Source organism: Triticum aestivum, chromosome 3A (genome assembly GCF_018294505.1).
Source record: "Triticum aestivum cultivar Chinese Spring chromosome 3A, IWGSC CS RefSeq v2.1, whole genome shotgun sequence".
NCBI classification, from domain to species: Eukaryota; Viridiplantae; Streptophyta; class Magnoliopsida; order Poales; family Poaceae; genus Triticum; species Triticum aestivum.
The window spans coordinates 46,115,451-46,127,831 of NC_057800.1; the positions used below are offsets into that span (position 1 = coordinate 46,115,451).

A 12,381-nucleotide genomic window follows, 5' to 3' on the forward strand; every position below is an offset into this window, starting at 1 on the left:
GCATGGGCGAGGGAGAAGGCGTGTAGTAGTAGTAAAATCTAGCTTCTCCTTGTTGTACGAGTTGACGCGACACATCATAGCACTGGCCCCACATGGTTGCCTCTAAACTTGGCTGAAAGACCCGCAGTGTACAATACTCCATTTGCTGCAACCTCTAACATTTACCCCACCATAAATTAAAATATATATTCCTGTCTTGACCAGATGAGCGTGCAAACTAGAATCGCCAGGATGACAGGTAGGGCCGGAAGATTATTTTAACCAAAAAATATAGCATGGAGCCGACCCCAACGATTTTAGGGCATGTTTGGTTCCAATAAGGGCATGTTTGGTTCCAAATAAGTCACCAACTTATAAGTCGAAAAGTGAAATAAGTGACTTATTTTGCCAAACAGACCCAACTTATAAGTCACCCCAATTTATAAGTCATAATTTGCTCCACCCCAACTTAAAACTTATAAGTCACCCCCTTTTGCATGGGTCCCACCACCTTTACATAAAAAACAAGGTGGGAAGGTGTGGTCAGGTGACTTATAAGTCAGGTGACAACCAAACAGGCGTGACTTATAAGTCACTGGTTTTAAGTCACCTGACTTATAAGTCAGATGACTTATTGAAACCAAACATGCCCTAAGTCACCTGAATTATAAGTCAGGTGACTTAAAACCAGTGACTTGTAAGTCACGCCTGTTTGGTTGTCATCTGACTTATAAGTCACCTGACCACATCTTCTCACCTTGTTTTTATGTAAAGGTGATCGGACCCACGCAAAAGGGGGTGACTTATAAGTTGGGTCTGTTTGGCAAAATAAGTCACTTTTTTCACTTTTCGACTTATATGGAACCAAACAGGCGCTTAAGCTTACAGGCACGGTACACGTTATCCTAGACTACTCTACACATGAAACTACCACACGAGTGTCCGGGCTGCGCTTGGTTCTTCGCCTCTTCGGGAAGTCGAACAATGGCCCTATTTGGATACTCTAACTCAGTTAGAGGTTAGAGTTAGATTCTAACCCAGAACTAGACATGAACTAACTCTAACCAAAAAGGTGTTTGGATATCAGGGTTAGATGGAGCGTGGATACGGTGAGGCGCCTTCACGGGTGGTGCGAGAGGGAGGGAGGGAGAGGACCAGAAGCTTCGAGGAAGTGAGGAGGGATCTGCCTCGGGAAGAGCGAGAGAAAAAGGTGTTTTTAGTGGTCCTGAGAAGAACTAACCCAAATAAGCACCTCTTGGGTGGGTTAGATTTTTTGGATGAGTTAGATGCATCTAACCCAAACTAACCCTCCTATTTTGATATTTTTGGGTTAGTTGAGTCCAAACTAACCCACAGTAACTCTAACCCGTGGATTCAAACAGGGCCAATGATGGAGTACTACTGCAGTGGAGGAGTACTACAGTATGCTTCTGGCCATCTGCCACCGATTGAACTGTTGTATGTCCACCGCGTACGGGAGGGAGAGCGTGTAGCGAACGAAAGCTTCTCCTAGTCCTGCCAGCCACCACGCTCATGGGCGAGGGAGGGACGCAACTTCATTGACTTACTGCACCTGCCTTTGCGTCCATGACAGGTGGGCCCAATAGGTGGCCCACTTGTCATGCAGCCAAAGATAGCTGCGGTTAAGGCAAGAGGGCATTGTAGTAATCAAACTTCTCGGTCTTGTACGAGTTGACGCAACACATCAAAGCACTGCACTCGATATATTTCAATAATTTGCATTTACTGATGCATTAATTACAACGCATGCATGCATGCCGTGACTCTCCTTTTGATACTTCCATGTGTTGATTTAATGCACCTTGAAGTAGTATGAATATGTGACGGTAAAGCTTTGTTATGCCCCTGCCCTAATAAAGCGAGAGATGGTTGTGCACGAGGAGGGCGAGATCATGCAGAGGGAACAGGACCCGGTGATGGAGCTCTCTATGGTCTCGATGGACCTCACCTTGATCCACTGCCCCTTGTGCCTCCTCCCCTTGAAGCCTCTAGTGTATGAGGTTTGAATACACCTCGTCTGTTCGGCTGATCGAGCAAGGTGCAGGTTTCTTGATTGACGTGTTGTTCGATTGATTTGTGCAGTGCAAGGGAGGGCACCTGGCTTGCGCGGACTGTCGCGTCGAGCGCCCCGGGAACCAGCGGCAGTGCCAGAAGTGCGAGCGCGGCGGTGGCTTCGACATGCGGAACATGGCGGTGGACGTCGTCCTCTCCTCGGTGAGGGTGGAGTGCCCGCACGAAGGGTGTGGGCTCTACGTCACTTACCACAAGCTCGCCGATCACCAGTGCTTGTGTCCGCTCGCGCCCTGCAAATGCCCCATGCCCGTCTGTAGCTACGAAGGCCCGCCGCCAGTGCCCTCCCATCACATCAGCACCATGCATCCCATGCCCGTGCACAGGATCCAGTATGGCAAGGCGCTCCAGCTGTAAGTGCCACTGTCGGAGCCACGACTCTTGCTGTTCGTGAAGGAGGACGACCGCACGTTTTTCTTGGTCAGTGGCATGCTCGACATCGGCGCGCCTATCGCCGTGTCGGTCATCTGCATCAGAGCGGGGGCGTCCCCACTGCCGCACTACGTGGCCAACCTGTGGGCGAACGGCCCGCCGGGGGAGCCCAAAGGCAGGACCGACGCCGTCAAGGTGGAAATGAAGGTGACAAGCAGCAGGGATCCCGACGACATCGCCATGCAGGATCTGATCTTCTTCACAGTTCCGCCTAAGCTGCTGGCCGGGGCTAAGCTGGTGTCCCTCCACATTCAGATTGACAAGCGCACGTCCTAAATGATTCTACAGTGCCTTCTGTTTATCTTAGTAATATGCTAATATAGGGGTTAGCTCGGTCTAATTTAGCTTAAGAGATGGTGGGTTTTGGTGGAGATGCAGTAATTACCTCGACATCATATCAACAGTGAAAGTAATTTCGAATAGTCAAATGGATATTTTGTGTCTGTTGGATATAAAGATCCTTTGGGTAAGAAGTAACAGCTTATATGCTTTTTTTCAAAACGGAACAGAATTTTTGTTGACATGCACTAATATTTTTGAAACGGAGATCGGGCTTTAGCTAGAAGGGCGGTTGGGATGCATCATCGGCCCATACCGCAGTGACCCCCGATTGGGACGCACTGACTGTGGATTTTCTCCCTCACCGATGTCGACCGCGTCTACGCACAACATTGTTCCCTTCCCCCAGCTGCGGGATTAGGCCGGATATGTGACTAGTGGTGTGGCCACCGTTGTTCTATGCTTGTGAAGAGAGCAACCCAAGCAAGCAGGCTTATAGCCTAGGCTCCTGCTAGTGTATATATATAGTGGTTTTCTTTTTCTCGCCATATCAACCATTTTATATTGCGTACGTGTCATTGAAGAGTGAAATGATGGTTGCTTCTTCCGACTAACTTACTGTGTGATTTGACTGCTCCTTCAGTGGCCCTACACGTACTCCCCCTACGTGTATGCAACAGTCACACGTACACATGGATGCAAAAACGCGCGTGACGCCCTAATGCATGCATGTCTGAGCACATGACGGAACACACACGGTCACGCTCAAGTGCTCAACCTACACGTGCATGCACACACATACTCGGCCAGGGTGAGCTAGTGACCGTATAAACACCGGAAAATGTATATATTGAGCGCAATGAGCGTATTATGAAGTCCACTAACTGTATTTTTACAAATATATAGTGACAGACAGTGTATTTATCTCGTTTAAAATTAAGCCATACTCGAATATATCTTGGCCTCCGTGCGAGCCCGTCTGTGTGTTCTCGCTCCTCGTCTCTCTCAAGGAACGGCGGGTTGGCCATTTTGCCGTCAATTGAGATCGGTTTGCTCACACTTCGGTCCCACATGTCAGTGATATGCCAAGAGGAGGTGCGTTGACCAATTGGCCATACACATACTTGGTTTTGCACCTTCATACTACTCCTCCCTCCGTCACAGTTTAGAGGGCGCGCTTCATTATGATGCATTTCTCTCAATGCATTTCCAGCACCAGAGAGACTTTTGACGCGTTTGGTTTAATGCTCAATTAATTAGGGCGTGGTAACCGCAATTTTCTCTCGATGTAGTACTACGGAGTGGAGTACGTGCATGCATGTGTGTACCCGGGGTGGAAGCACTACATGCATGTGTGTACGCATTCTTTCCTCTAGTAATAGACGTCGTGCTATAACTACCAATGCTATTTTTTAGGCCGATCGCTAATCGCCTTGGTCCCAGAGATTTTCTCTTTTTCTGAAGTGCGCTCTATAAACAGTGATGGATGGAGTAGTATGAGCAGATTCAAAGAAGAGCGTATTGATGGTTGCTTCTTCCGACCAACTTACAGTGGGAAAGGTGGGGCTTATGATTTGACTGCTCATTAATCACTATTAATGCGGCGCAGCGACCAGTTTGAGTCTCCCATGCGGCTGTGCACTACCCCCTCGGTTTTAAATATACTCCGGATTATTTGTCTTTTTAGAGATTCAAATGGACTATTACATACAGATGTATATAGAAATATTTTAGAGTGTAGATTCGCTCATTTTGCTCTGTGTGTAGTCACTTGTTGAAATCTCCAGAAAGACAAATATTTAGGAACGGAGAAGTACACATACGAAGCAAAATGAGTGAATCTACACCCTAAAATATGCCCATTTCAAATTTGTAAAAAATAAATATTGTTGATGACAGTTGTGACGACAAAAAAGAAGCATATTCCTTGTCCTAAGGGAAGATAGCAACACGGTTGTGTTTCTCTAAAACGGTGTGAGGACGAGATTCCAATATGGAAAGTACGTCGGACGAGCTACATTTTGTGCAAAGAACTATGGAAGATCCACATGCAGCGATGTGGGAAGACAGACAATGGAGCAAGGCCAGAGGGGATACCTGGAGGTCGTCGGGATGTAACTAGGTGAGCGGCGGCGGGCGGAATCTGCCCATACCGCGACAGCGAGCAGGTGGCGTAAGCCCTACCGTGCCGGAGCTTGGTAAGAGAGAACGGCGTGTACCGCAGATCGGGACGTGCTGCCTCGGCACCGTCGAACAGAGAAACGATGCACGTCCTCCCTTTCCGACGGCGGACAGGATGCGGCCGGATCAGTGACCAATGGTGAGAGAGAGGGAGGCCACCGCAGCCTTGTGTGAGATACTCTGAAGAGAGACAAACTAGGCAGGGAGGCTCCATTGTATATAGTGGAGCGGACTACCTTTTTCTCCATAAAAATCGTTTTATATTCTGTGTACGTGCCATTTGAGCGATATAACTTTATTTAAAAATAACGCGCCAACGCATCAAGTCGAACTTTGTTTCGTGCACGCGTGGTACACGACCTGTGTAGGTAAACAACCGCTACACGTGTTCAAATTAGCACGTGGGCTGCCGTTTCGTACAGAAATGAGCTCCACCATGTACTCGCGCGGGTGTGGTTGGGCACGAAGCGTGAGTACCTATGCACGGTGCACCTATTCTCTTCTTGTATACGTACACCACCTACGTGGGGTTGTGTGAGAGAGATACAAATGTAGAGATATATAGTGTGTGGGTTCGTGATAGTTTTTTTAGGGGATGGGGGGTCAATCAAAAAATGTAACATATGCAATGTGTGTGAAATAGAGTCCTGGATATATCATATATATAGAGGGGCGATCCACAAGAAGAGAGTGGAGTATCATCGACTTGAGGTGTCCATAGAATCGAAGAGAGGGATGATGTGTGTGTGTGTGTGTGTGCACGCACGCGCGGTCGATAAAGAGTGCCATCGAATTTGTGTGTGCCCACGTTAAAGATATAGAGTGCCTGGCTTACTAGAACGAGAGAGGGGACAGGTGCGATTGTCTCGGTGGCATGGATACCTACCGACAACGCTCAACTATCGGTGTGTGGTGCGGGGGAGGGAGGCCTAATTAAATATAGAGGTACAATGGCTGGTATATGTGTGGAGGAGGAGAGAGGCCTACCTCATGTATTAAGGGAGATCGATCTACCTCATGTATTAAGGGAGATTGATCGGCATCCATGCATATGTGTAGGAGAGGAATAAGGTTGGGAGAGAGACGGAGCTAGAGTGTTGGAGGGGTGGTAGTGGAGTTGCTTTTCTAACAAATGGTGGGATAGGCTTGCTAGACAACCGGAGGGCACGCCTGCAATATCACTAAGAGAGGGGATGGCTGCCTGTCTGTGCACGTGCGTGTGAGAGATGGGTCAGGAGGCATGCACGAATGATGAGGGGGGAGATATGGCTGTGGTAAGAAGACATAACTACATAGGAAGATCAATCGTCCTTTGTTAGAGAAAGGAGAGACATAACTTGTGCGGTACGTCGATCGATGGGGGGAATAGTTGAAGTCGACCCACGTATATGTTGGGAGATCGATTGGTATACATGCATGCATGTGTGTGTTAGAAGCAAATGAGGCACGGGGAGAAGGATAGAGAGAGAGGGATGCATCTAGGAGGTGGTGCGAGAGTCATACTATATCGAGGGGGAAGGAGTGTGCGAGTACGAGATCGATGAAAAGGGTGGTGGGAGTGAGGCATTGGCGGTGATAAAAGAAGAGGGGAAGCTTGTGTTTGTGCTAGGCACACCTGGCTAGAGAGGCATATCGATCGATGTGTGCCGTAAAGAAGGAGCTGGGGGGCCTACACACACCGTGGGTGAACGACCTAAAGTGAAAAGACGAATTTGCGCGATGGAGCTAGAGAATGCTGAGGGAGGGTGAGAGGGATGCGGGTGTCTGCATGCATGAGAGAAAGTTAGCGCTAGCTAGCTATAAAGATAAGAGGATTGTGTGGGTGTAAAAGACGAATAGAGATCATACTTCATTATAAAAAGCGAATTCGGATATTTGAAGAATTTATCATAGTGTTTTAAACCGACGCATGTGTGAATATATATAACGGTGATACACATGGTGTGGTTATGAACATGTTATACTACATATAATATATTTTATCTCTACTCTTATAAAAAACGGAGTTGTTGATGATGGTGCCATCCAGCAATATAGGTCGTCCGATTTATATCTGATGGATAGGAAGGAATCTATGGCAATTTTGAAAAAAGATACCCACACCCCTCTCCATATTTGCAAATTAGGCCTCCCCTTGATCATGTTGATGTTCTGTGGAACGCATGGGCATCTTTCTAGTACTACGTATAACATATAGAACATTGATCATAGTTTGGGCTAATGTGTGGCTTTTGTAGCTCAGATCTAAATACTTGTCATAATGTAGGGGGCGGGGTACTATACTATGTGTGATAAACACGGTGTACACGTATGGAACATGGTTTAGATTATGAATATATAGTTAGTACATCAAATGTACTATTATTTGGAATCAACATCAAGTGTACTCAAAAAATTGAATTCGAGTTCATGTAGTACACATAGTTCATATCTATCTCTATAGTAATCATGTGGTGTGTTATTAAGGTAATAGACGAATGATGGTTGAAGTTGGCAACAATCATGATTGTAGATTGTTATTGAAATAGAGAAACGAATTCAAATTCAGTTCGAATTGCAGCGGTAGTATAGACATTTGGAATGCACTAAAATGTTGGTATGAGTAGGTTACATGCATTATACAGCAAGCAAAAAAATTTAATTGGACATAACACGGATTCATACTACCGAATAGCATTTAATTGCACTAAATTGTTGGTATGAGTAGCTTTAAATAGCATTTTTATATAAAGCGGGGCAAGACTCTCTCTTTGTGTGGTGTGAATAGTTTTATTTTTTCCATTTTCTTTTTGGTTGAGGGAAGTGCGAATTGATTTGGTACGTACAAGTACAATATTACACGTTAGGCTTGTCCCTAAAATTCAACCCGCGCCTTGTTATATCCCGAAAATTCAGATATTGTGCTCCCAAAACTGGCGCCTTCACAACCCACGCCTTGCTATCCCGAAATTACAACGCGCGCGAAAACTCCCTCCAGCTGCCAAATCCCGACACGCGAAATCGCCCTTCTAACCCTGAGCCGAAAGGGCCGCTAGTTCAAATCGGTGCGGGGTACTTTTGTAACACATCCTACATTTTGGACAAGCGCGTCCCTAAGTCATGGTTCACCCCCTCCCATCGCCTCCTTTTTGCCATTCGAAATCCCAGGCCGCCATAACCTCTCCGCTCCAGCCGTGAAACCCCACCTCCTCCGTCCGCCACCTCACCGCTGCCCAGCCGGAGCCTCTTCCCCGACGACGTCGTCCACCGCAATAGCTCGACGTCCCTCGTCCACCTCCCGGGATGAGGATCCGTCGTCCATCTCATCATCCCGCCGATTCAGCCGCCCCATCCTCCACCTCCAAGGAGCTACTCCAATGATCGCCTCGTCTATCGCGGCTTCTCCATCCCCACAGCGCCGCCTTAACCTGCTCCACTGGAACCGCAGCATCCTCACCGACTCCTCGGACGAAGCCGAGGCCTACTCGGCGCCACCAAAGAGGTTGTACACTCATCGCATCGCACCTTCTCCTTAGCTTGACCTCCCGGCGCCAACGGTGCTCCATCCCGCACCCCCATGGAGCGGCTATCTTGAAGCCGGTGCTGCAGACGACATCTCCACGGCGGCTCTCCCCCAGTGCGAGGCCCCTTCGGCGGCGACGTCCATACCAGCCGGATCTGCTGCTGCTCCAGCTCTCGCTCGCTCGCGCTGCTGCTGCTGCTCCGGCTCTTTCTCAATCGCTCGCTCGCCCAGCTGCTGCTGCTCGGGCTCTCGCTCGCTCACGCTGCTGCTGCTGCTCTCCCCCTTGCTCGTGCTGCTGCTCTGCTCCGATTTGGCTACACTTCAGTCGACTGAATCAACTTTTGGGTCAGTCGATTTTCAGGGGGTGGGGGGCTCGCCGGAGTTAAGGAAGAATCACTCGCAGTGGGAACGGAGGCTCGCTGGAGAGGTACCCCACTATCTATCTTAGGGTTCAGGGTGGGGGCGGGGGCCTATAGGGTTGGCCGGGGCAGCAGCAAACCGGCAGTGGGGAGTTGTTTCGGGGCGGCGAGGTAGCGCAGGTGCCGGCGGTTTGGTCGGTGGTGGCTGGCGGCTCAGGGGGGTGCAGGTTCAAGATGAACTGCAGGCCCTCCCTAAACTACATGTCAAGTGCCTCTGTGCTACCATTGCGTTCCGTTTCGAAAGTAACATTCAGATTCCATAGTAAATTTCAGTTTCGACAGTTAAGTTCAGAGTCAACAGTTTTTACCTCATCTGTTGTAGTCAGGTGGTTTTTGGTGATGTAAATTTTACATCTATTTTACATCATCTATTGGAGATGCTATTAGAATCCCACTTGAGATTGACGATGTCTATCTTGTCCTGCTTCAGCCTTGACGTCTTACGGCTCACCGGGGCTGCTCCAACGACAGAACGATCCATCACAACAAAGCAGTGCCCTGGACACCATCTACAGATTCCTCAGATCTTCCTCCACACCTCCGACAGCCACCTCTGCCTCAACTGCTTCAGCGGCCAACCCAATGATGCTGAGGTCGACATGGCTATGGCAAAGACGTTGTACACTTGTTGCATCACTTATTACTATACATTCATGTCGATCCATTAGGGCTATTTTGGTTCAACGTAAAAACATAGCAATAGGGAATTTTCCAATTGCACTCTACTATTCAATTATTCATGCATTTTCTTGGAAGGAATGAAGCAAAACATTCACTGGACCTACTTTTCAAAATCCAATGCATGAAAACAAGACCAAGTGCATTAGTGGCAGAATAACATTCTAACTGTACATGCTTTCATATGGTTTCACTTTATTTTGGCCATGTTCCTTTGCATTCCTCTGCTCTTCCAATTCCTGTAAACCAAACACTCAAGTTGACAGAAATCATGTGTTTACAAATGCTCTATTTACCATGTGCATTCCTATCCTATTCCGGTGTTTTTCCTATCCCTGCGTTTTTAGAATCATGCAAGCCAGATGAGCCCTTACAGAATTACTTCAGTTACAGGTAGGTGTCGAAGGGAACTTTGTGTGGTTTGTCCTGCTCCTGCCGCGACGTCGTCCACCTCAACTGAGCTACTCCATCAACAGAAACATCCACCAAACCAGACATCACGACTCCTGACCGTCTTTCGCCGCCTCAGATCTCCTTCCCTGCCACCGGCACCCACCGTAACGGCATCACCATCATCGGCTCAGCAGATGAACCTGAGGAGTACACGGGTCCACAAGAGAGGTCGCACTCTTTTGTTTTTGCTTATGTTATGCATTGCTTAAAATTACCTGCTAGTTTATCGTCATGTTGACCTCTTGGACTCCAAGGCAGGTCCAAATTAATTTTCAAACTTGAGTTCTAAATTAGTTGTGGGGCACATATCGAGGAAGCAATGAATAGTATCTCTGTCTAATATCTGGTTCACCTAGGGTATGCCTATGTTGTTCATCTTGGGTGGGAAACAAATAGTAAAGCAATCGTCATCTGTCTTTTTATTAAATTAAAGCAATCACCAGCCTTCTATCATTATTTTTGGATCCATCTACTGGTTGTTACCATCACTCCAAATTTCTGCATGCTCTCCTTACATAAATCTCACCATATTTTTTTCGTATGCATGTCAGATATTGTACACAGTCATGTTGAACATGTAGAGAAAAAGAGAAGAGTTTTGCGTGGCAATAAAATGTCATGCAGACATCGCTCCATGGTGGGTTCAATGGCAAACCCTCCCCACCCCTCTCCAGATTGTAATCCAGAGGAAGATATCTGTCATGAGGCAGATTCAGACACCGTGACTACTCCTATTTACCCTCCATGGTGTTTGCTCTACCATGGCATGATGATGTTAGTCATATCATGCATATGTTGTCTTGCAGTGCCTACTTTTGACATCATATATGTCATCTGCTTAGTTTAGACATGTTCTATAATGCCACTTGTTTAGTTTCTATATCATATATGAGAATTGTGCAGTCTCATGTCTTTTAGCCAGGCATAATATACATGAAATGTGCAATGCCATCCTGTTTAACCAGACATCATATATTTGAATGATATCTTGCCCATCCTTTTCTTCATTACATTTCCATTTGTCGACAATGTTTGTACATTAAACTACTCTTCCTGTGAATCAGCCATTTGGGGGGAGATTGAAAAATCTGGAGTGAAAACAAGGCCTTCAGCGCAGACAGTGCTACCTGCCGAAGCAGATCTCTTGTTGGATCTCGATAGCTCCTCAGGGATGGGTTCAGAGATAGATGACTAGTCATATTCCCCCACCGAGGTGTATGCTCTAACTTGGCACGGTTATACTCCTCATATCATGCATATGGTGTCTTGCATTGCATAGATTAGACATCATATACACAATATTCAACACCATGTTCTTAGTTCAGACATCATATCTAATGCCCTTTGTTTAGCATATAAATCACATATGTTAATTAAATGATGCGACCCTGATTACTTAGATAACATGTAGGTGAATTATGTCATGTGATCCTGTTTAGTTATTCATCATATCTTTGAATTATGTTATGCTATGCTATCCAGTTTAGATAGACATCATATATGCGAAATTATGTCAAGCTATCCGTTTTAGTTAAACAATATACATGTCAACTATTTCATGACCTCTTTTTTCCACACTATTTATTGCATCTGTCTCTCATACAATGTGTGTACATTCAACTATGTTTCATGTTTATCAGCCATTTGAATTGGAGCGGGTGATGCCAGCATCTAGCAGACTAAAAACACGGTCTTCAAATAAAACAGTGCTACCTCTTGGTGGAGATAGCACCCCGGTTGTACATGCACGAGAACCAGCCCTACCACACATAACCCAAACTCTCGCAGATTGTACCCCTACTGTGATGGACAGAGAACCAGCTTCACCCAATCTAACCCCCACCCCAGCAGATAGTAACCCAGTCCCTGTTGACATAGCACCATCTCCACCACAGAGCTCCCAAACAAGAGCAGTTAATAAGGTAGCTCCAGTGCCCAAAGGGCCAGTACTACCACGGCAAACCCCAACTCCACTAGTTAGTACACCTATTCCTGTGGAGGAAGCACAACCAACTAGTCATAGTTTAGCATCTATCGCATTTGATGTTGTTAAATCGTATGTGCATATCTTCCCATCTTGGAAAATATTATACTGAAGATGAAGGAAAATGCCAGTTGCAGGTGTTTGTCCAGGAGTTATGTGTAAGTAATGTTATTCATGGCAATTACTTTGCTTTGTCCCATACATCCTATCTCCATGATGGTTATAATACATCAAATTTTCCCATTTTTGTCTATAGAGAAGGACCGATTTGGAAACTCAGGATGAGGTAACCTATGCTAATACCTCTGCTATCTTCAAGAATGCTTGGTGGCAGTATCGGAATTACCTGAATAAAACGTACTTCACTGGCAAAGAAACTCATC

The 12,381-nt window shown here is 46.6% G+C and overlaps 1 pseudogene; it reads left to right on the forward strand.

Moving 5' to 3' along the window:
• Positions 1–963: 963 nt before the first annotated feature.
• On the forward strand, positions 964–2,778 carry LOC123057816 (uncharacterized; annotated as a pseudogene).
• Positions 2,779–12,381: the final 9,603 nt, after the last annotated feature.